The sequence below is a fragment of the Henckelia pumila genome, chromosome 4 (assembly GCF_033568475.1).
Source record: "Henckelia pumila isolate YLH828 chromosome 4, ASM3356847v2, whole genome shotgun sequence".
NCBI lineage: Eukaryota > Viridiplantae > Streptophyta > Magnoliopsida > Lamiales > Gesneriaceae > Henckelia > Henckelia pumila.
Genome location: NC_133123.1, coordinates 24,410,790 through 24,416,486, shown reverse-complemented (window position 1 = coordinate 24,416,486; position 5,697 = coordinate 24,410,790). Strand labels below are relative to the sequence as shown.

General features: G+C 29.0%; 1 long non-coding RNA gene across 1 annotated transcript; it reads left to right on the top strand.

Annotated features, from left to right (window-relative positions):
- The first annotated feature begins 1,563 nt into the window (after positions 1–1,563).
- LOC140867614 (uncharacterized) lies at positions 1,564–2,693 on the top strand. Its single transcript, XR_012145202.1, has 3 exons — positions 1,564–2,142; positions 2,344–2,408; positions 2,522–2,693. It is a non-coding gene; the product is annotated as an uncharacterized lncRNA (long non-coding RNA).
- Positions 2,694–5,697: the final 3,004 nt, after the last annotated feature.

Here is a 5,697-nt window from a genome sequence, read left to right as displayed (position 1 = left end):
TAAACATTAATTAGTTTCCATTGTGTAAGATTAAATTTAAAATTCTGCATAAATATTCTTTTGAAACTTTAGTTGATAAGCAAAATTTAATTCCCAATAGGAAACCAATTAACCAAGTACATATTTTATTTCATTACCCTCACCGTCATTTTTCTAAATGCCTAATTAGTAAAGTTGCAGTAGGAAATTTTTTACAGTTAATTAAATTAGAATTCTCTAAACATTAATTAGTTTTCATTGTTTAAGATTAAATCTAAAATTCTGCATAAATATGTCTTTTGAAACTTTAGTTAAATTTTGAGGGTAACTATCGAGAGCTTTTTATAAAGTATGTTTGAGTGATGACCAATAGGAAGTTATTTTGATTGCTTATCAAGTCTTAACAGTGACATAAATTCTTAGGTTTAGGCCCAGAAAAAAAATGCTTTTGGAGTTAGTGAATTGGTCTCTTAATGTCTATGTACACATTGAAATGGCCAATCCTAAAATTTTGTAGTAAGAAATTTCTAACAGTTAATTTAAATTTGATTTCTAAACATTAATTAGTTTTCATTGTTTAAGATTAAATGTAAAATTTTGCATAAATATGTCTTTTTAAATTTTAGTTACATTTTGAGAGTAACTATCGAGATCTTTTTATGAAGTATGATTGAGTGATGTCCAATAAGAAGTTGTTTTGATTACTTACCAAGTCTTAACAGTGACATAAATTCTTAGGTTTAGGGCCAGGGACCCAAAAAAAATACTTTTGGAGTAGGTGGATTGGTGTCTGAATGTCTATGTACACATTCAAATGGCCAATCCTCAAATTCTGCAGTAGGAAATTTCATACAGTTAATTAAATTTGATTTCTCTAAACATTAATTATTTTTCATTGTTTAAGATTAAATGTAAAATTCTGCATAAATACGTCTTTTGAAACTTTAGTTAAATTTTGAGAGTAACTATCGAGAGCTTTTTATAAAGTATGATTGAGTGATAAGCACTAAGAAATTATTTTGATTACTTATCAAGTCTTAACAGTGACATAAATTCTTAGGTTTAAGCCCAAAAAAAATGCTTTTGGAATAGATGAATTGGTGTCTAAATGTCTATGTACACATTGAAATGGCCAATCATAAAATTCTGCAGTAGGAAATTTCTTATATTTAATTAAAATTTAATTTCTCTAAGCATTAATTAGTTTTCATAGTTTAAGATTAAATGTAAAATTCTGCATAAATATGTCTTTTGAACATTTAGTTAAATTTTGAGAGTAACTATCGATAGCTTTTATAAAGTATGATTGAGTGATGGGCAATAGGAAGTTGTTTTGATCACTTATCAAGAATTAATAGTGACATAAATTCTTAGGTTTAGGACTAGAAAAAAAATGTTTTTGGAGTAGGTTAATTGGTGTCTGAATGTCTATGTACACATTCAAATGGCCAATCCTAAAATTATGCATATTTGTTCTAATTCAATCGACGTACATTTGTATACATGGTCAAGAAATTTAAATAAGAATCACAGTATATATTTTATTTTGTGTCAAATATTGAGACTAAAGATGCCATAGGTTAGTGGGTTTATAACTTTTATTAGGCAATGTTTGGATTAGTATATCTAAGAGAAATAATGTCGTGTATAGATATTGATATTGCTAAAAAAATTTGACTTAATTTACAAGTTAAGCTAAGAACTCAGGTGCGTATATTCCTTGATCTGGCATTATTCGCAAAAGTAGCATAATGACAAATGTTTATGCAATACTGATTTAATGCGCTTTGTTTATTTTTATTTGCTCTGTCTGTTATGGTATGTTCCGTCTGTGTGTGCCACCTATTGTTTCCAGAGGATCAACGTGCTGCATATGTTAGGCTATAGTGAGTTAACTCATGTTTTCCTACGAAATAGTTAAGATAATATATCTTAATAAATCATGGATATCAGATACAATCATTTTTCTTAAGGTTAAAAAATAACATTTTCATATGATTGGAAAATTTGGATCCCTAATTCTCTATAATTATTTAAAGATTAATTCTCTTCTCCATTTTTACCTCAGGTTCTCAAACTTCATAAACCCAATTTCTTCATCAAACTAAAATTAAAATAAAAATTCAGCATGGGCCGAAAAAATTCAGTATTCTCACATAGAAGGTATGATACAATATTTTACCAACTCATTTAGTATTTGGATTATATCATATTCCTATAATCATTTCTCACTGCAACATTTTGTATTTCTAAACTCAATTTTGTAACGAAGTTCTTAATGAGTTCAAAGATAATAATTTTCTCTTATTTATGATAGTCGTATTGTGATACAATACAATAATTTAATTTTTTTTTTATCAACAGGTTGTTCTTCGAAAGTAGTAGTTATAAGGCTATGGATAATATGCCACCAAATTCTACCTCACAAGGTACAATTCTCTTCACCACCTATTATGAAACTCACTTCAAAAAAAAAAAAAACTAAAACTTTGTTGCCTCACATTTCTTACTTGATGTTGCCCACCGTATTAATTTTTTGCAGCAAGTGCCCCAAATGTAAAAAAAATGTCTGAGGATGCATCTAAGCGAAGCAAGAAAATAACAGAAAGAGGTTTCATCTCAAACAGGTTTCCCAAATTTCATTTCATCATTGTTCTGCCTATTGTCACCAATTGTAATGTTGTAAAAAAACAAGTGATCTTTGCTCATATTTATTTACTTATATATATCATTTTATACTGTAACTTCTCAAAATCATTTCATGAAAAAATAAATAAATTTGATTAAAGTCATTTTAACATTTCTATACAATTTCAGTTTCGCTGGGATTAAAAACATCTATCACCTCTGAATTTATCATTATTTTAATTGTTATATGCTATGATATACGTTAACATGCATTTCATTTTCCTTTATTTTTCATCTCATCGATAATATGTCATCAGATGTTAAAAGAGTACAAGTTAAATATAACTTTTGAAACATAGCCAAAATATAACAATAGGGGAGGGCTGCCAATTTGTGTCGTGCATGAGAGTTGTGTATAATTACGTATAGTCCATATTATATAACTTTCAATTAGTTTGACTCTGTTTTCCTATTGAAATCTTCATCACGATCACATAATCACTCAATATGTGTGAAATTTTGGTCAAAATAATGGTACAACATAGAAAATTGATTGTCATAAATGTCGGAAAAATCATATCAGCAAGACTTCACACAAGAATGTTACCCGATGATTTTCCATTCCAATTTTTCCTCCATAATTTTTTTTTGGAAATCAAGTGATTTTCTACTCGTGGAAAAAAATTCAGAAAATTTTACTTTTAATTTGGCACGGTTTTTCCTGGAGTCGAACATATTCTTTAAATATCTGAGAATTTAAAATGTTAGGGTTATGGATTTGGTTCCCCCCTCCCCCAACCCTTCTTTTGGCTTTGCTTAAAGATGTTACCTTCTGCTTATTTATGATGTCAAGTTTTGATCCTAACCATGCTTCTTGTTCTTTCTGACCAAACTTTAAGGTTCTTATATTTATAATGCATCGGTTCATTTGTAAATGCACTTGGTGTATTTCTAAAATATATTTGAAGGAAATTGTAAGAAGGTAGCATTATTCTCGAATACCATGGATATCGATCTTTACGCAAAGACACTTATTTTATTATGGCATAGTTACGGGTTAAATTTGGTCTTAAATGGTGTTTAAGATTGGGCTTTGTCTCACTTGTTTTGGTGTATCCAGTTTTTTTTCTATATTATTTGTCTCAATGTTGTTCCTAAATTATAGCTCCTCCATAGACAAGTCATGAGTTAATGAAAGGATTGCATTGCAAAAAACATAGTCCCGATGTTCATAATTATTATTTTTTGTATTTTGATAATAATTAGTTTGATGTTGTAAAAGCCAACTTCTTATAATGAATTAGTATGGAGATGATTCAGTGGGCAGTAGAACTGTTATAAATAAATAAATAAAAAAAATTCATTTCATTTTGAACACCCTGATAATAAAAAACAAGATGTATTTTGTTTAAATTTTGTTTTCTGCAGGTTTTATCAAATTTAAATTATTTCTATTTAAATTACCACTTGCATTAAGAGCATTCACTGATATTCATTCCACACCTGTTAATATCTTGATCTATTTTGCTCTAAAAATTTATTCCTTAGAGAATTTCCTGTTATGATTTTATAGGGTTTAGCTAAATATGTGGACTGGAGTGCAAGCTTGTTAACATGACGCTAGAAGGAAGTTGAAGAATGTTGAGCTTCAGGGAAAAAAAGCCCAGTTAAGAATGTGGACTAACTATGTTCCCCCTGCATCAAACTCGAAGGCCATTCATGACAAAAACTTTACAAGAAAGCAAATCAATCCTGTTGTTGATAGCATTAAACCATTTTTCATGCCCTTTTCGCAGATTCTTAGTTTCGAACTTATGTAGGTCATTGAAGTTGTGAGTGAGTTTTGATATTAGTGGTATTAATGAATGATTCTTTCAGATTTTTTTTTTTAGTTTCGTCACATTTCTTTTATATATATATTTTCACGTGCACCGCACGTGTTTTTTTCCTAGTAATTATAAATGAAGTTATCAAGAAATAAATGAGATGAGAATTTTTATGGAAGTTCCAAGATAATATTCTAAATCTCCTATTCTCTTTCATGATTGGAATGATTCTACCGTAAGACTTGGTTAATACACCAATTTATACAAACTCAATTCTTCTAGTCTAACTTTAACCGTTGAAATTAACTCTCTACAATTATCACAATGTAGTAAAAAATAATCTTCTGATAAAACGATCAGATATATATGATGAAATGTGATAGTACAACCATAGCCAGCTTGCTTTGATAGCAACTGATCATAAAAGAAAATAATTTCGTGGAGCATGATCTATCTTCCATCAATAGCCACGAACTCTATATCCAACAATCTTTTAATTATCTAGCCGGCCAGTTGGTCCACCGGCCAAATTAAATACATCCAAAAGGCCGAGTAAGTAAATGTAGATTAGTCCTGAAAAATATCGATTGTTTGAGTGTTGTATGGGGATTTAGATGATATCTTGAACATACTATTGCTTTTGACTTATTTGAACTCCTCGGTATATCTTACTTATAAGCTAATGCCGAAACTTTGGGAGTCCTGAACACAAAATTTTAACTCGTTGTCACTGTTGACACTAATTAATCATGATTGTTTCATGATTTATTAACTAGAAATTGGGTCTTCATGTATGCTACCATTCATAGTATATGTTTACAACTTTATAAGCTCATGTTGCATATTTATATGGTTGTTTTTTTGTATATATAAAAAATTAAGTTCATAAAAAATTTTATATAAAGAACTCTATGGATTATATTATAGGAAGTAATTTTTAGGGGAATTTGGGTTAGGATATTTATGATAATAAACCATAAAGGCAAAGATTATGTCACCTTTTATAAATTTACGTAACATTTAGGAGTCGCTATATGTTTATCTCTTTAACCTCAGTTACACATGATTGTTGCTAAATGTATTTAATAGGAGCGGTTTGCCAATAGCTCATGAAAATCAAACCAATAGAAGTAATTTATAGCAGCAGTTTATAGAAAATGTTGCCAATTATTTTAAATAGGAGTGGTTAAAAACTGTTCTTAATAATTAAAGTAATAGTAGCGATTTTATAGCAGCGTTTTATACAAACCGTTGCTATAAAGTA